Here is a 20,449-nt window from a genome sequence, read left to right as displayed (position 1 = left end):
GGACAATCTTTTGTTTTGGAATCGCCTGGAAATTAGATGAAAGAGGGCTTGTTATATGATAGAAGAAGGGGTGAGTCAAGCTGAAAGAACAGTGCATATGAGACGGACTCAAAATATGCTTATGTATTGATTTTACAATATATGTTAATAATCGCGGTTGAAAAAAAATTGAACTTGACCGTAAAACTATAACTTTAAAACAACATGATATACAGTCAAGGAGCGGTATGCCATGTATGATCGCTGCATGGTGGCTGTTGCCCCCTTTTCTCGAGACTGAGTTCGAAACCCACCAGGAACACATCATGAAATGCAATCAGTCCAGAGGTATGAAATGTGTGATGGCAATATGGTGGTCATCTGCTTGGCACTCTTGTCTGGACTCCTGGGTTCAAATCCCACCAGAGACACTAGATAGAGTATGTACATTCTCCCTGTGTCTGGGTGGGTTTCCTCCGTGTTTTCTCAATTCCACGGATAATCCAGAAATATATATTGGTTGGTTAGCTGGCTCCCTCACTAAAGGGCCTGTGTGGTAAGATCATTTATTATACGCTGTATTTGTGGACAAGCACCAACGTGAATGGTTCTGTGTACATTATAAATTGCTGCATAATCTTCTGATGCTATATAAATACAAGAAAAAATGAATGCACCAATGCTAGAAAACAACAGGGAAACAATTATTGGGACTGTGTGCTTAAGTATGTAGAAAATCCTTCATCAGTCCCGGAATATGATATTGTAGTATTTAACCTGTAGCACTTTTTAGCAATACAGCTGTGTTATTATTGTTATTATAAAACACAGCTGTGTAGGAAGCCTTGTTTGTATAGGAATTTGTACGGGAAAACCCACTGAGCTACTTCTGTAAATAATGTACATAGTACTCCACTTTTATTTTTTTTAGTTGTTAAAGCTGTTTTTTTTTGGACTCCAGTCACCCTTTCATTATATTATTCAATGTGCGTTTCGAGCAAATCAATCAGGAAAACAATCCAATAAGTATTACTTTCCTTCTAATTGATATAGATGCAATTTAGGCCGGATTTAATCAAACTGAGTCGATCAGTCATGTTGCATCGTTCAGCGGCATTGAGATGCTTTGTTCTTGAATGCAATCATATTTTCACTGATCAGATTATGAGACTGCATGGGGAAATCAGACATGTGACTGATAACTTATGATCCTAGCTTCTCACTATCAATTGACATCTACTTCCCTCTGGAGAGAGGGAAATTCAATCTCTCCTTTTTTCCTCCTCGATTTCTGATTGTATACTTCTTCTTTTCTTTTTTTTTCTCTAACTCTTTTTTTAGGTTAAATGAAACGCCATTATTTTACTGTTAACACCCACTGTTTGTTCATTCAGGCATTGCTCCTGAACCATGGAAGCCGCGATAGAGCCTCGGCTACTAGGCGGCATTATATTGCTAATAATGTTCATAAATGTTTGATCATCGCCTGTTACACTCCTTGTTGGTGACTTATTGTACGGCACCCCTGCGCGGGCGATCAGCTGTTTGTATTACTCAGTGTTTCAATAAAAACTTTTGACAAAGAAATCTACTTCCGTGTGAGTGTGTGTTATATCGATCAATGGGTTGTAGAGTATAGATTGATTTATTCCTTTGTAAGAGATTAATCAGAAAATATATCATATCTGTAGGTGTGTATGACCACCTTAAGCCTCCTTCACATGGCTGGGTTGGTGCGGCTGCTAGTTTCCTGTGACAAGAATCTGTGGATTCTTGCTGCTGGAAAGACCAGGTTATGCAATCAACAGGGGCCACTCGGCCCATTTAAATTAATGGGAGGCTGACAGTTGCCGCTGCTGTTTGCATTTAGCCACACACACAGTGCAGTTGGATGTAGATAGGAACAGAGGGTCTAAGAGTGAGGAAAAGGCATTGATTGGCCACCTCTGCATTTCACATGACTAGTGTAGTGAAGAGATGTGTTGGCAAATTCTAAAGCAGGCATGTCCAAAGTCCGGCCCGCGGGCCATTTACGGCCCGGGGGTCGGTTTAATACGGCCCTCCAACAGCCCTCCCTGCTCTGTGTAATGTGGCCCTCCCACGGCCCTCCCTTCTATGGCAGACAGTCTTCTGCTTGAGAGCAGAGGGCAGTACGCATGCCTGACTGCGGCGCGTTCTCCCTGGTCTGTGTAAATGCGGCTGTCGCATGGCCCTCCCTTCTGTGGCAGACAGTCTTCTGCTTGAGAGCAGTGCGCATGCGTGACTGCGCCACGCTGGGAGCGACAGAGGGCGGTGACATCAGGGCCGGGCTTCCAGCGTGAAGTGTGTTTCTCTTCCCCTCCCGGCTGCCGAGCAGAGACTTCAGCTCCAGCTACCTTTTTCACCCTTCACATTAGTGCAGGTAAGTTTTTTTTTAATTTATTTTCAATACATTGTGAAAACTCAGCTGTCAGTTGATCTTAATGTTATGAAATGAAAAGTATGTTGTTTGCAATTAACTTGGCATAAAATAATTTATTTGCATTTAATTGTAATGGTTCAAAGAATGTTTGGAAAAATGTTCGGCCCTCCACCATGTTCACTTCATCCAATCTGGCCCTCTTTGAAAAAAGTTTGGACACCCCTGTTCTAAAGCAACTAAAACCATACCAACCCAACTTTTTCGAAAACCCCTTTCCCCAAACTCTCCCTCTGCTAATAAAGGAGACCACACACCGTTGGAGTATAAATGGCCTTCACAGCCTTTTATTAACAATTCAACTTAAATCACAAAAACATTCCTTAAAACAGAAACTTACAGGATAGGTTGTTGGTTTAGGAAGGCACCAAACAATATTGATTTCCCCTTGCGGAAACTTAACCTTAATATTCCTACTAGGCCTCCAGCCGCAACGCACCGACTCGGAGACAAAGACACACCTTCCGCAGTGTAGAACCTCCACCTTCCAGTTAAACCTCGGTTAACTGGAATGCACCCGGGCACACCATACCACATATGGGTCCCAACCATACACTTTTTCTTAAAACAATTTGCCGCTTCCAAAGACCAACAACTGCCCCAAAACGAAACAAATCAAGTACGGAAAGACCAAAAAAAACACCCCAGGGGAGGGTGGGAGTGACTTTCCTCTTCAGCTGCTATACCAGCACTGACCCTCCCTGACCTTCCTGTTTTAACCCATCCCCTTTAACTTCACCCCTTCTTGTCTTTCTTTCCCCTCTTCACCTAGTTATGTCTGCCCTACGCTATTCTTCTCTTTCTTTTGTTTTTCACTACGGGCACCACTTTTCTAGTCCTTTAGGCCCCATTCACATGGTTTCAGATTCTTTATGTCATTGGTTCACATGTTTTTTTGTAGCACAGGAGCAGAATTCTGGAGTTTTTGGACTCATAGATTTTTAATCTCTTTGCTGGTACAATTGCTAGCTTTGGTGGAGACAAACTGAACCAGTACCTGAGATGTGATTGTGGAGTGTGGGGCCTGATCTTGCCTATAGCGGCATGTAAAATATTTGACTACAGGCGACAAGTGCTCAGGTGTGAACACAGGGCATAAACATTCATGCTTGGCACGTGTTTGCGTACTGATTGTTTCTGTAGAACTGTTGTGTAGTGACAGGATGTTTTCACCATGGGTTTTGTCTATGGGTGCCTTAGAGATACAAAAAAAAATGAATCCTGTATTAAATGGTAAAGAAGTTGGTGACCGAGATCCCCCTGCGCTAATTTGGAACCTAATTTCTATATGCTGCTAACACCCTGTCCTCTACCTATAAGTGGACAAATATAAATGGTAAATTATAATAATGGTGTAGCACTGATAACTAAATGTGCAAACTCCACAATATTAAGATAAAAAACATAAATCACATAAATGAATGAATATAAATATATAAGTGATAGATCTTTCAAGATGTAGAAAAACAGTGTCTCAAACTGTGATATTATCAGTGCACAAAGTGATATGATGAAGCTGGTCCTATGCCCGGACCCTCAACAGTGACAATACCCAGTCCCACTTGGGACCAAACTCCAAATAAAGTGAATGATATATAAAGTGTATCCCAAAATTAGGATATAAACCAATTTTGGGATACACTTTATATATCATTCACTTTATTTGTGATAATATCCCTTATTTTGGGATCCACTGTATATAGCACCTAGTCTTTTGGAGTTTGGTCCCAAGTGGGACTGGGTATTGTCACTGTCATATGCACTTTGTGTACTGATAATATCCGTTTGAGACACTGTTTTTCTACATCTTGAAAGATCTATCACTTGTATATTTATATTCATTCATTTATGTGATTTATGTTTTTATCTTATAATTGTGGAGTTTGCACATTTAGTTATCAGCGCTACACCATTATTATAATTTACCATTTTATTAAAAATGTGTGGCTTGATCCAATCTAAAATGATTTAAGAGGTTGTTAAAATCATAAAGGTATAGGGTTGTAATGTTGCAATAATGGATGTAGAACTTTAAAGTGGTTGTAAAAGCTGAATATGTTTTACCTTCATTCATTCTATGCATGAAGGTGGGAAAGCTTCTGTGTGGTGTTCCTTCCACATCCCTGCTAATACTCACCTGCCCCCTCTCCATCCAGCAATGTGCATGGGAGCCTCAGCTGCCCTGGGTCTCTCTCTCCTCATTGGCTGTCAATCACAGTCAGTGAGCCTTTGAGGAGAGAGCAGGGGGTCAGGGTCGAGCCGCGGCTCTGTGTGCCTTATTGACGCATAGATCGGGAATCAATGCATGCACCACTGCCCCCCATAGCAAGCGGTTTGCTATTGGGGGCACTGGCCAAGGACAAGGAGCCAAGGACTCCGGTGGGGAACCCGAGAAGGAGAGGATCAGGGCTGCTCTGTGCATAACCACTGCACAGAGCAGGTAAGTATGACATGTTTGTTATTAAAAAGAACAAACAAAATAGAACACAAACCTTTAGAATCACTTGTAGGCTCCATGTACATGGGGTGTTTTGATAACACTGATAACGTTAGCTGTGTAAAGTCACGTTAAAAATACGTTCGCGTTTTTGTATTCGTGATCAGTGACGTTTGGTCTAAAAATGTCCAAAAAAACCACTGGTTTGCCTCAATTTACCGCGTTTTACCTCCTTTTTTCAGTGTTAGAGTAGTTTTACAGCTAAAAACTCCTCTAGAAACCCACTAGTTCTGGGATTTTTTTTTTCCAGCCAAAACAAGTGCCCCGGCCAAAAAACGTTGATTACAGTCTGTGTGCATGGACACCTAGGATAACATAAATGCAGATATGTAGCAAGCACTGATATGAAAATTCAAAGCTGCTAGCACAAGAGACAGTGACAACAAATCTCTCAATAGAATATACATATATAATAATTGAAGGTAAAATATGACTGGACAAACGTGTAAACACATACCAAGATGGCCGCCGCTCCTGGTCAAAGACACGGCGGCGTGACATCAGCACATAGGCTCCACCCAACGTGTTTTGTGCGCATGCACGTCCTAAGGGGTACGCCACATTGGGCGGAGCTTACGTGGTGATGTCACGCCGCCACGTCTGTGACCAGGAGCGGTGGCCATCTTGGTATGTGTTTTAAACATGTTTGTCCAGTCTTCCACGTGGATTGTTTTTTATCTATTTTAAATAAAGTACTACACTATATATCGATTTCTGAGCTCCTGTGGTGAGCTTTCTTCCTTAGGAGATGTCCTTTTGGTCAAAGATTCCAAGTCTCCATTTGAGGGATCAATATCATTGCTACTATACCAGTAGCCAGGGGCGGACTGACCACTTGGAAACTCGGGCACTGCCCGAGGGCCCGGGGTCAGTAGGGGGCCCCATGAGATGCCCCTGGTACCTTTTTCATAGGATTTTTTGAGTTTGGGCAAGGACACAGGCCCCATGATCCCCTATTGCCCGGGGGCCCCTGCCAGTCAGTCCGCCCCTGCCAGTAGCTTTCAGGTGAGTGCATAGCAGAGGTGGACTGTTTCACTGGATTTTACAGCATCTGCTTGGAATTGAACACGATACTGCTGTGTCTTGTAGTGCCACGGACACATTGCTTGTTTACCCACATTGACTTTTTTTTTGTCACTGATATTTTTCCGGATGGATTTATATTTGTTCATCACACCACTTAGTTATATAATGACTATTTTTGCATATATGTTTGATTGAGAAATTTACGTTATCCAATTTGCACTGATGATATATTTTACCTTCAATTATTTAACATTCCGCGCTGCACTTTATATGTACATAGGATAACATGCTGGGGAGTTTACTGGCTGCAGAAAAAAACATCAAAAGCCATAAACAGCCGCTGTAAAAACATCCAGTGTGCATGAGGACTTACTGGTTTTTATGCACAGCTGCACCAGATTCTGTACACCAATTTTATTAAATCTTAGCTTTTGAGTAGGAAATATTAAGAACCCATATTTTTGTTTGTTTTCGCTGTCCTGGTCCCATTGTGGAACGGTCCTTTCACTTCCTGTCCTCATTAATAATGTTGTTACTGTGGCAAAAATATATAGGGCGCACACAACAATAAAATACTAATGGAAGTTCTAGACTTTCCCCGCCTACTAATAAAAGGGTTTTATTGGCACTGTATCCCTGTTAGAGGTTTCCACTCGCCTCCTGCCCTGATGACAACATTGACAGTTTTGTTAGAAATACACTTTAATTAACATTTTAAAAGTTTTTCTACTTGAAATACTGGAAGCTGTGACCTGCCATTACCCACACAGCCTATAATAACCTTGTTATTAAATAACCCAGTCTGAGTAATGGCTTCTCCGGTCAGCACGTGCCCTGTCCTGTACCCGTAGGGTGGGATGAGTGACAGGAGGCGATCGGTAGCTGGACTCCTGCCCCACCATAGTGAGAAAAGTACATGGCACATGTGAATTGTTAGCACACTGCTAGAAGGGCGCTTCTTGTGAAATCCTATTGACACCTCCTTGTTAGCCTCTGCTGTCTGCTGCCAAACCAAACCTGGTTATGGAATCCACTTTTCCCTGATGTTTTCCAGACTTGTACTCCATCACTTGCTGTCCTTCCCTTCCAGATCAGCAGTGGGACATGTGTTTCCCATTCTGTTCTGTGTCAGAGCACATGCTTCTGTTCTCCATCACAGTGACATAACACTTACTGCTTGTTAGGATTACGGCTAACTAGTTACTGCAGTGTTTATTGCATAGAATAATGAATGACTGCCTACTGGTTGTGTTATTCATCCTAAAAGCTTAAAAGGACAGGATTTTCTATGTAATTGTTGAGGCTACCTCAAAATTGAGGATAAACCAAAATGCTGAACACCTGTCGTTAGACCTAGCCACACACACACAGGAAGATTCTTCATTTTTGGTGGGGATATTAGGGCTATATGGATTTTGAAGGATCAAAGTTTAAACCTTACATCTGTGGTGTTTTCTCATTCTATCCATATGATGGTATCATTTATGTGGTGATGGCATTAGGAGTAAATCTAGGCTTCATTCACTTCTGTACACTGCAAATGAAAATGCATGTTTTTATTGTAGGTCTGCTTCCATTCATTCTCTCGCCTCCACTACTGCAACTCCCTCCTCGTTGGCTTACCTTTACATAGGCTATCCCCCCTCCAGTCCACCAATACTGCTGCCAGACTCATCCACCTTGCCAGCCGTTCATTGTCTGCTACCCCTCTCTGCCAATCCCTACACTGGCTTCCACTCACCCAACAAATAAAATTTGTTACAAATCCATCCACAACTCTGTCCCCAGCTATATCACCAACCTGGTCTCAAAATATCAACCAAACCGCTCTCTTCGATCCTCCCAAGACCTTCTGCTCTCTAGTTCCTGTGTCACCTCCTCCGATGCTTGCCTCCCAGGACTTCTCCCAAGCTTCTCCCATCCTATGGAACTCCTTACCCCAATCTGTCCGGCTGTCTCCTAATCTATCCACCTTTAGACGATCCCTAAAAACCTCTCTCTTTAAAGAAACCTAGTAAACCGCCATTTATTTCCTCCATCAGCTCATCCCCCCACAGCTATTACTTTTTGTATCACCCAACCCTTCCTCCTAGATTGTAAGCTCTAACGAGCAGGGCCCTCTGTTTCCTTTTGTACCAAATTGTATTGTAACTGTAATGTCTACCTTCATTTTGTAAAGCTCTGCGCAAACTGTTGGCACTATATAAATCCTGTATAATAATAATAATAATTCTTAGGCTTCATGCACACCGGGTGTTTTAATAATGCTGGTAACAATAACTGTAAAGTCACGTTAACAACATGTTTTTCAGCGTTTTTGCATTAGCGTTTAGCCACGTTTTATCACTTTTTTGCGTGTTTTTTTTACATACAAAAAGTCCAAAAGCTCCTGTTTGCTGAGATTTACCACGTTTTTCCGCATTAGAGCATTTGTCCAGCTAAAAAACTCCTCTAGCAACCCACTAGTTCTGGGGTTTTTTTACAGCCAAAAAACGTCCCAGCCAAAAAACATTGATTACAGTCTATGTGTGCATGGACACATAGGATAACATGCTGGGGAGTTTATTGGCTGTAGAAAAACACACTAAAAGCCAAAAACAGCCGCTGTAAAAACGTCCAGTGTGCATGAGGACTTAAAGGTATCTCAATGCACCTTGTTAATTCAAGTGCGCTGCAGCACACCACAGTGCGTGTCAATGCATTACTATGTGTTGTGGTGCACTGTTTAAAAAAAAAAAAAAGATACGTTTGTGTATTGGGCATCCCAGTAAAATTAATGGGCTGCCCCAATGCAGTGGGGGCTAATGTGCATCAACAGAATTATGTTTTCACATCGCATAGGCATGAACGTAGCCTTAAATTAATTCTAGATGATATTTTTTTAATTAAAATAACAAACATGTTATACTTACCTGGTCTGTGCTAAGGTATTGCACAGAGTGGCCCCGATCCTCTTTTTTTTTTAGGTTCACCGCCAGTGCTGTCTGCTCCTTCTCTCCTCCTCTCCTCCTCCTCTTCAGTGTCTACCCCAATATAAAGCGCTTGCTATAAAGGTGAGTGGACTCTCTTCAAAGCTAGGCTCTGTTTGTCTATAGATACACATAGTTTGGCTAGCCTCCACCCCCTGCTCCCTCCTTGCAGTATTTGATTCACAGCAGCAAGAGCCAGTGACTCCCACTGCTGCCTCAATGTCCATTGAGGAGAAAGCAGTGAGAGCACTTTTGATGCTACTTGTGTCTACAGGTACTTATTTTTTGGGAGCTAATCTTGAAAAGTCTTTTTTTACCTTATTGCAGAGAATGCAGAAAACATTAGTCTTTACAACCACTTTAAGATTAGCTTTTGGGATTAGGTTCTGGTTATCTTTAAACTGGCCATACACTAGTAGAATTTTGTTTGAAAATTTTAATTTGATATTTTCTGAACGGTAGTGGGGTCAAATTGTCATTTGTTTTTGACCACAGTGACAAAGAAATTTTGAAGGAACAGGAAGGATATTTTTTCTGGAATTAACAGTTTGTAACAGTGTATATGGTTTTTATTCTGGAAAGTCTATTCACTCCAAAATCGAATGATTAAAAGCAGTGGAATTTCTGAAGTGCTTTGGAACAACATTCATCAAGGTGATGGACTGGCCAAGCATGTCTCCAGACCTAAACCCTATTGAGCATCTGTGGGGCATCCTCAAACGGAAGGTGGAGGAGCGCAAGGTCTCTAACATCCACCAGCTCTGTGATGTCATCCTGGAGGAGTGGAAGAGGACTCCAGTGGTAACCTGTGAAGCTCTGGTGAACTCCATTGCCCAAGAGGGTTAAGGCAGTGCTGGAAAATAATGGCGGCCACACAAAATATTGACACTTTGGGCCCAATTTGGACATTGTCACTTAGGGGTGTACTCACTTTTGTTGCCAGTGGTTTAGACATTAATGGCTGTGTGTTGAGTTATTTTGAGGGGACAGCAAATTTACACTGTTATACAAGCTGTACACTCACTACTTTACATTGTAGCGAAGTGTTATTTCTTCAGTGTTGTCATAGAGATATATATTTACAAAAATGTGAGGGGTGTACTCACTTCTGTGAGATACTGTATATATGTGTGTGTATATATATATATATATATATATATATATATATATATATATATATATATATATATAGCAGCACAGTGGCTAATTGGTTAGCACTTCCGCCTGGCAGTACTAGGGTCGTTGGTTTGAATGCCAACCATGCACCATGCCTGGAGTTTGCATGTTCTCCCTGTGCCTGCATGGGTTTCCTACGGGTGCTCTGGTTTCCTTGCACACTCCAAAGACATGCTGGTAGGTTAATTGGCTCCTGTCTAAATTGGCCCTGTTATATGTATGTATGAATGTAAGTTAGGGACCTTAGATTGTACACCCCTTGAGGGTTAGGGACCTTTTGTGAAAGTACAATATGTGTGTAAAGTGACGGCGCTATATAAGTACCTGTAAAAAAAATAAAAAATATATTGGTAAGGGGTTAGAGCCTCTGTTACGGTTTTAGAGGTTAAGCAGTGTGTTTAGATGACGTTTAGCGTGCTTCAGATTTTTCCGTTGGGGCAAATGTTTTTGGATTAATAATAAAGTTTTCATTCTGCTTGTTTCCTTTTTTGACTCTCATTTTTACTGCATCTAAAATTAATTTTGCTCTAAAGGGGGTATCCAGAGTCTAATTACTTAGATTTAGTGGTTTGTACACGCTGTGCTGCAGCCTTTACTAAATAAATAGCTCTTTCTCTTCAACATCTTTATGTGCTTACTTTGCTGGGTGTGCGTATAGCAGATTTGTGTGCCAAGAAAACACAACTAGGTTGTATAGCATAGCTACAGTCTTTAAAAATCTGTGCATGAAACTGTAGGTTTGTACAAAGGAAAGCCAATAAATAGATCTTTTATCTAAAAAAAAAAAGGTTCCAGAATGATTAAATCTTTTTAGCTTCAAACCATCACCAAGACTTACCACTGGTCAGACTTACAGATGGCCAACTGGGTTTTGAGGCAATGGAGATAAGGCTGACTTGCGTTACATTACACCATATTTAAAATGTACCTTTAAATTCCAAACCTCTGTTTGCTAATAACACATTCTCATGTCCCGTCGCATGCCTTTCCTGCCTCTATATCCTCCTTTCTTAGGTCAGTGGAATGTTAATCTGCTTCTCAAGACAAGATGTAAGCAGTCTAGGACCTTCTTAACAAATACTGTATGTCCACTTTGTTTCAGACATCCATTGGCCATCGAGGTGAAAGTACTGAGCTGGGTGTATAGATGGCATAAAATAGCAAAATGTCCCTCCTAGAATACTTTTAGAGAGAGACAAAAAAAGTCTTAATTGTCTCGTGCTTTTTAAATAGATTTCTTTTTTTTCCGGCAGTCTAATGCTGGCTCTTATGAGTTGTGTTAAGTTAATTTGAGGCCACAACAAGGATCTCTAACAATCTCAGTGCTTGCAGGTGCCTAAAGTTTCTTTTTTGTTGGAGAAATGGGAACCAACTTTCATCATGTGCATGGCACGTATACACATCGGCCAAGTCAGGAGATTGTTGAAGCTAGATCTGATGGTACTTCAGAGTGATTATGGATTGGCAGATGACTCCGTGCTCATTACTCTGGAAGGCTGGGTACTGGGTACTCCCAGTTGGTAATTTACTGTTGGATAACTTGCCAAATACTCACTACAAAAATGTATATTCTAATATTCTAAGCCAGGGATTGAAAAAGCCGCTCTCCAAATGCGAGGAAAAATTCCTCTGTGGCGAGCGGTGAGCACAGATGAAGCATGGCGCGACTGCACCTGCTCTCCAAGCCTCATTGTGAAGCCGAGTTCCGGTTTACAACTTCCGGCTTCTGCGGCACCGCCGCCAAGGGGACAGGTGCAGGAGAGGTCCACTCTCCTCCGCTGAGAGGAGACACCCTCTCCACCGCCGCGGGGGACTCGGGGGGACAGTAAGTACTGTATATAACATGTCATATCACTATAATGGAGTACAGGGGAGCTGGGGTATACCTTACTCAGTAATGTATATCCCAACTCCCCTGTACTCCATTATAGTGATATGACATGTATACAGTAATGTATATCCCAGCTCCCCTGTACTCCATTATAGTGATATGACATGTATACAGTAATGTATATCCCCCCCTCCCCTGTACTCCATTATAGTGATATGACATGTACACAGTAATGTATATCCCAGCTCCCCTGTACTCCATTATAGTGATATGACATGTACACAGTAATGTATATCCCAGCTCCCCTGTACTCCATTATAGTGATATGACATGTATACAGTAATGTATATCCCACCTCCCTTGTACTCCATTATAGCGATATGACATGTATACAGTGATGTATATCCCAGCTCCCCTGTACTCCATTATAGTGATATGACATGTATACAGTAATGTATATCCCAGCTCCCCTGTACTCCATTATAGTGATATGACATGTATACAGTATGTATATCCCAGGTCCCCTGTACTGCATTATAGTGATATGACATGTATACAGTAATGTATATCCCCCCTCCCCTGTACTCCATTATAGTGATATGACATGTACACAGTAATGTATATCCCAGCTCCCCTGTACTCCATTATAGTGATATGACATGTATACAGTATGTATATCCCAGGTCCCCTGTACTGCATTATAGTGATATGACATGTATACAGTAATGTATATCCCCCCTCCCCTGTACTCCATTATAGTGATATGACATGTACACAGTAATGTATATCCCAGCTCCCCTGTACTCCATTATAGTGATATGACATGTATACAGTAATGATTACTGTATACATGTCATATCACTATAATGGAGTACAGGGGAGCTGGGATATACATTACTGTGCACAGTTTTATATTTTGGACTATTCTAAAGAAAAATGTAATTTCATAAGCGTTCAGGGGGCGTGGTTGGGGCCAAGGTGGGGTTTGGGACGGGCCGGGGGTGGGGTTGGGGGCGGACCTGGGCAAGGTTGAGTGGGGCAACTGGTGGAGAGTAAGTTTTGTGACCGGCTAGTAGGTCTGGACTCTAAATTTTAACCCCTGTTCTAAGCTAAGTGAACAGTATGCAGGCAAGCAGCCGAGAAGCAGCCCATTCTCAATCATTAAATGAGTTGCTTGTTCGTGTTTTGTGGTTGTCAGCTTCTGCTAACTTACAACAGACACCTGTACTGGAAGTGAGAGGAGCAGTTACTAGAACTGGTAATACACAACTCCATATAATAAAAGATTGTTGGAAATTCAAGCTGTGGGTGACCCTGCAGATACTTCCCGGCTCCACAAAAGTCAATGAATAAATCAACTGAGCCAGGTGAAAAATGTATAGGCCAAGCAGTGACTGCGTCCTATTATATGCAGTCACTATTTGCGACACACACAGCTGCCTGAATACAATAGTCAACAGTAGAGAACTATTGTCTTACAAACGATTAGAAAATTGTTCATTAGAAAAAAAAATTCCAACATGCATGTTCATTCACTTTCAATGCTAAAACGGAAATCGGCTGTCACAGTCAACACACTAACCATAGGGAAATCTAACGATCAACAATGAGTCTACCAACTCAATTTTATGTTAGATTTTCTATCAGTGTATGGTCAGCTTTACTATTTTCTATTCCCTCCTCTCTTGTAAGCATGTTGACTGATATCATTGTGCAAAGAAAGAGAGACCTGCTTAGCTGAGAGTGCCGTGCCTCACTTTCCCAGTCTGAATGCTGCTGTGCAGGGAATTAAGAGACTAATAACTAAATGGTTTCAGATGCAAATGCTAATTGTATGTAAAAATACATGCAACTGTTATTTTTATCAGCAAATAACTGTATTAAATGTATTTAATTTTTTTTAAGTTGACAGGGGTCCTTCTTAAAGCCCAACACCAGGCACAAGAATAAAAATACTCTTGCAGATCCCTCCCCTCCCAACTGCAAGAGGTAATGCTTGTAAATGTAGGGGTGGAGTAATAAGATGTGCAACCGATGCTGTAGCCTCTGGTAGCACACTTACTGCCTTGCATACAATGCAGGGCTGATGGTCCTGCATTGTACATGATGTAGCCAAGAGATCGACAATAGCCCAGAGCATCAGGGAGAAGAGGAGAGCACTAGGGCAAGGAATACAATACGTAATAAAGCTTTTTTTTTTTTTTTTTTTTTTTTTTTTTTTTACTGCTGAGACTTAAGCATTTAACTCTTGCAATGCAGGGTTTGTACTGCACTTTTTTTTTTTTTTTTTTCATCCCAGAGTTGGGCTTTAGGTCCCTTTTCACACAGTCGTTCCAATCATGTCTGCTTGTGCGGTATTCAGGCAGACCTGATTGGGAGGTTCATGCTGTCCTATGGACAGGCGGGTGTAAACAGGTACGTATCAGAGGCCTACTTTTGGATCTGTTCTGGTCCAGGAAAAAAAATGGAAGAGGACTGCATCCTTTTCCATTTTTGCAGACTAGATCAGAGGCAGCCAGATGTAAGTGGATAAACAGTCCATTTATACTTGACCACCAACTGAGCTGACAACGATCTGCCCTATCCGATCTTCAGAAACGAAAGTGACAGCCGTTCTGTTCGGCTGTGATCAACAGGGGATATGCTCACAGATTGAGTCCAGCCTGGAATAGCAAAAACGTGCGACTTTATTTAGCAAACACAAACATTGTGCTGATCTTTCTGAATTGTTACATCTGTGAGCCTTTCTGGCAGCATAGGTTTTATAGGTTTGTCTTTCTTTTAGGTTCTATAGTTCTGAAGACAGCATGCATATTTAGCTTGGCCTCCAAGTTTCACAGACCCCTTCAGTATTAGGAACAGTCCCCTTACCTTGTGCACAGGTCAGCTTTCCCGCATTTATACTGCAGTCAATTAGGTAAAATGACTGCCTGCTTTTGTACAGATGTGTTTGGCAGGGGAAATTACTGCATAATTTAGTTTTTACCTCATCGCTACTTTTCTATAAATAATAGGCTACATTTAAGAATTATCACTGGGCTCAGCCTGTGTACAGCATACCATCGAAGTCTGATTGATATTATACATCTTTTTAAATGTCTGGTGTCACAGACCAATTATGTAATTTGTTCCAAAAACACACTTTAAAAAAACATTTCCTCAATCAGCAATTTGTTTGTGCTATGTGTAATTAGAATGTGTGTGGCAATTGACATTTCATGGTGAAAAATAGTCTCTCAGCACCTATAGTTTATATATATATATATATATATATATATATATATATATATATATATATATTAGAATAGTGGTACAGGCTGGCTCAAGGGATTTATTGATGTTTTGTAGATTACACCATGTAAGACATTTCCCGTCGTTTCTTAGACTGGTCACATATGTATGAGATTAAAGTTTTTTTCCCTGTGGAGTTGCTGCCACATACTGTAGTACCACTGAAATGGTTGTTTTTTTGGAACTCGCTAAGAACTAAGATGCCATTTTGGCTTGAAGCCAGCACTGATGGCCTTATTTTTCCTTAAAGTAAACACTAAATGGGACAATTTTTGGGGTGATGACTGTGTGCAAACTACAGTTTACTTCCATGCTCTATCTTACCAGTCCGGAGCTAAAAACTCTTGTGGTTTTGGAGCACTTCTAGAATGGATGGGCTGCATTGCCATCTTCCAGTCAGAGCTTCTGTGGAAAACGAAAGAGGGCCAGTGTTGCAGATCCATGTCTTGGACTGGCAGAGAGAGAAAATGAGTGCAATGAACACACTGCACCACTATTCTGATCCAGTCCTTGTGGAGTTCCTTGCTAAAATATAAAAAACCTTAAATTGGTTTTATAAGGCTGAGAATGATTAGAACTTTTCTGAGGTTTTTATGGCTAGCTGTGGCTCCACTGGGGAGATTCACCTTTTTATGTTTTTTGGAGACCATTATTACTGGAACAGTAATTCAAGCATTTTATCATTTGTCACCAGAACAGGAGGCAAGAAGACCTCTCCTCCAGTGAAAACTATGTGAATGGGTATATCTACTCTGGAGAGATTTCCTCTTGCTACCTCTCTTACAGATGCAGCATTAAAAAATATTTTGCAGCAGAGTGCATTTAGAGGCTTAGAACCTTTACCAAGTTTTATTGCTATTTCTGCATAAGAAGTTTTCCCCTTACATCTGATCAGGGTGTGACATGGTGGTATTGGGACAGAAAGTGAAGGGTAAATCTCCAACAGGAACACAAACAGTAGAAATCAGTACTACTCTTCAACATTGTTTTAAATCAAAAGAAGTGTTTTGGCTAGAGTAGGATCATAAAAGTACACCTGTACCTAGACTATGCACATTGAATTATGTATATGTAATATAAAGGTTGCAGTAAAAACATTTTAAACAAGCTGTCACCGACCACTGTAACTGTAGGCTTTGTGGAGCAATTCATCTTAAGAAAATCTTCAACTAGTTCTGTGCTAGCTCATGAATGGGGAGAAAGAAGAGTGGTCGGTGTCTAGTGCTGTGTTTTCTCATGAATGAGGAGAAGAAAGAGAGGGCAGTGCCTAGTATTGTGATGTTAGCAGCCTCCATAGGAACGCCCATAAATTGGGCTTCAACCTAGGGTGGAGCTAAAAGTCAACAAAACAGAAGAAAATTGTTTTTATTTCCAATGACATCATGGTTCTGAATGGGCCAAAATGCTATATATACTTTCTCCTCTGTGGGACAGGAGGCACAAATAATCTTGATGGGAGACTGCCAAATAAATGTATTCTTTCCATGAGAGCAGTATCCTTGGTTGTGGACAGAATTTTCCAGAATCTTTATCCCTTTGCTGTCTCTTCCAGAAATCTGCATAATGTTTAATGCTACACTACAGGAATCCATTTTTAGCTTTGGAAAGTAGCAAATAGCTTCTGTTTGAAAGAGGAAGCTTCTGTACCTCAGTCTGCCACAGATATCTACAGAGTAATAGTGTACGCATAACCTTTAAGAGTCCTATTTACTGCATAAGTAGTCTATTTTGCTCATCGCTGCAGACTAGGGAGAAGTTTGGGGAACAATGGGAGCTGTAGAGCTTCTACCGTGTAAATAAAATATGAGGCCTTGCTTCATCTGAGCTTTGTGTGTTTGTTATTTGGACAAATATATAACCTAATATTTTATTTATCACTACTATAGCTGTGTAATTTCCACTCGTTATAAACATGTATTGTTAAAGCTAGCAACACTTGTTGAGTTTGTCCTTCTTGCTGGGGGCTGTTGTGTCTGTCACTCAGATTAAATTACATTCTGAGTTGTGTTACATTTTAATGGGTCTGTAGCTGAAACCGTCTATAATATAAATTCTCTTATGCTGCTTTCTTACAATGCTTCCTGACCCCTGGTCCCTTACAGTGAAGATATGAAGTATAAATCAATTAATTGAAAGAGAAACTTATATATTCAATCAGTGATGCTAGGAAGAATTGCCACTATCCTAAACCCAGAAAGTTCCATTATTTCACCTAAAGTATGTTACAAATCTAGCCCCTTTCACCACTCACAGGCCAGTCTGTATCCCCCTTGATTCCCTGCAGTCATTCGGGTGCCACGGTCCTGGAGGTCCCCTCTTGCTCCACTGTAGTTCACTGTCTAAATAATGGGCTGCACACTGAAGAAGTTCAACTCCAGTCAAGGTTTATTGCAGTGACAGCACACAGCTCATTTTGACCCTAAACCACGGCCACAACATGTTTCAGCAACCCATGATGCCCATGATTAAGCTCTGCTGTGGGTGAAACCTGTTGGGAGCATGGATTTGGGTGGGAGTGAATGGCATTGCACTAAAACTTGACAGGAGTTGAATGTCTTCCATGTGCGGCCCAATATTTGGATATTTTGTTACATACTCTATCATGACCATATGTGTGGGTAGAACTTCATTGATCTCAGGAAGAGAGATTTACTATAAACCCGACACACACCTACCTACAATTTTGTTTTGGTTAAGTTAAAGTGACACTAAACTCTGGTTCCAAGAAAAAAAAAGTCTATTCAAGTATGTATTCCTACGGCCTCATTCACACAAGCCTACTGATCCATACACCTGTGTGAAGGGGCTGTTTTCACCCACGCAGTATGAACAGATGTTGAGACAGCCTGTTCAGATCAATGACAGGCAACCGGATGCATGGACCTCCATGGTTCTCCATGCCCATTTGTGAGTATAAATCTGTGCGGGTCCGACGTACGGATCAAAATGCAGTCTGCGAGATCATGGAGGATGTTACAAGGAGACAGAGTAAAGCTGGATGTACACTATATAAGAAAATTGGAAGAGAAACTACATAGGAGGAACGGTCAGTTGATTACTTATTCCTTAGCATAGTGCTTTTGACAGCTGATTCTGACTGTTCAGATGAACAAAAACAAAGGTGCAAGCTAGAAAACGTTTACCGTACGTGAACACAACATCCAGTTGTGGCAGTAATTGAGTCCACGTGTACAGTAATCGTATCAAAATAATTCAATAGGAAAAGTATGCATGATCATAAGCAAAGAACGACCCAGAAGAAGGTGTCACGAACATAGAAATCACACACAAGAAAGAACGCTTGCCTTTGTCATTCGACAATTTTCATACAAGTTAATACAATTGTCGATTACATAATAAGTATCTTTGTGGAAAATTGAAGGATCGTTTGTCCAATTTTCTCATAGTGTGTACCCCACTTTAGAAACAAGTTTATGAAAAAAGGATTACAGTATTTTTGTAGAATAAGGATGTAATTTAGTGTCACTTTCAGGGTGGAGTCATTAATTAGATTAGGATGCTGGCAACCATGCCTGGATTTGCCAATCACACGAGGCACATGTCTGTAGGCAGAGGGAAACAGAGGCTTTTACCTGTATACTTAATGGATGCACATGTTTTTGCCATCACTTGCGGAAATGCAGTCATCTCATATGAGCCTATTTACCGTATATACTCGAGTATAAGCCGACTTGAATATAAGCCGAGGTACCTAATTTTACCACAAAAAACTGGGAAAAACTATTGACTCGAGTATAAGCCGAGGGTGGGAACACCAGTGCGAAGAATCGTGCCTCATCATTGGTGTCAGTGGGAGGAATAGTGCCCTATCATTGGTGTCAGTGGGAAGAATAGTGCCCCATCATTGGTATCAGTGGGAGGAATAGTGCCCCATCATTGGTATCAGTGGGAGGAATAGTGCCCCATCATTGGTATCAGTGGGAGGAATAGTGCCCCATCATTGGTGTCAGTGGGAGGAATAGTGCCCCATCATTGGTGTCAGTGGGAGGAATAGCGCCCCATCATTGGTGTCAGTGGCAGGAATAGCGCCCCATCATTGGTGTCAGTGGGAGGAATAGCGCCCCATCATTGGTATCAGTGGCAGGAATAGTGCCCCATCATTAGTATCAGTGGGGGGAATAGCACCCCATTATTGGTGTCAGTGGAATAGTGCCCCATCTTTGGTGTCAGTGGGAGGAATAGTGTCCCATCATTGGTGTCAGTGGGAGGAATAGTGTCCCAACATTGGTGTCAGTGGGAGGAATAGTATCCCATAATTGGTGTCAGTGGGGGGGTGGAGGAATAGTGCCCCATCGTTGGTGTCAGTGGGGGGGAGGAAAAGTGCCCCATCGTTGGTGTCAGTAGGGGGGAGGAATAGTATCCCATGATTGGTGTCAGTGGGGGGTGGAATAGTGCTCCATGATTGGTGTCAGTGGGGGGTGGAATAGTGCCCCATCATTGGTGTCAGTGGGGGGGGGGGGAGGAATAGTGCCCAATCGTTGGTGTCGGGGGGAGGAAAAGTGCCCCATCGTTGGTGTCAGTGGGAGGAATAATGCCCCATCATTGGTATCAGTGACACCAATGATGGGGCACTATTCCTCCCACTGACACTTGCTGACCCCTGTTCCAGTATGGTGCTGCTGCAGCCAGCATATGTGGTTGCAGCAGCACCTCTGCACGGCACACTTACCTGCATCTCCTTCACTCGATGTTCGCGGGGCCGCTCAGCTCCGCCTCCTCGCCGGTGATTGGCTGCCTGTGTGCCTTTCCTGAGCTACAGTTCTGGCGGCCAATCACCGGTGAGAAGGCGGAGCCGAGCAGCCGCGCGAACATCCAGTGGACGAACCGAATGAAGGAGCAGCCGCGCTTCCTGGACCGGATCGTCGTGGGACCGGAGCCAGGTAAGAGACAGCAGCCCCCTGCCCGCCCCTGTACTTACCGTAGTTTCCCTTCTGTTGGAAGGGGGGGGGGGGAGCCATCTGCAGACGTTGACTCGAGTATAAGCCGAGGGGGCCGTTTTTCAGCACAAAAAATGTGCTGAAAAACTCGGCTTATACTCGAGTATATACGGTATGTATTGTCACAATATTTTAATCCAGGTTAGGACCAGTAAAACAAGAAAATGTTGTATGGTAAAGGGGTGATCCTAACAAGAATTATTGCTTAAGCCACCAAAGATTGTATATAGGCTGAAGTTATGGTAATTCATCCCTGCTGGCTAT

General features: G+C 41.9%; 1 protein-coding gene across 8 annotated transcripts in view; it reads left to right on the top strand.

Annotated features, from left to right (window-relative positions):
- The window catches only part of AGRN (agrin), a 653,845-nt gene that overhangs the window by 49,334 nt on the left and 584,062 nt on the right, over positions 1-20,449 (top strand). The gene's annotated exons all lie outside the window — the stretch shown is intronic.

The sequence above is a fragment of the Staurois parvus genome, unplaced genomic scaffold (assembly GCF_062004578.1).
Source record: "Staurois parvus isolate SC_StPar_1 unplaced genomic scaffold, SC_StPar_1.0 ptg000057l, whole genome shotgun sequence".
NCBI classification, from domain to species: Eukaryota; Metazoa; Chordata; class Amphibia; order Anura; family Ranidae; genus Staurois; species Staurois parvus.
This window is presented reverse-complemented; position numbering and strand designations above follow the sequence as displayed.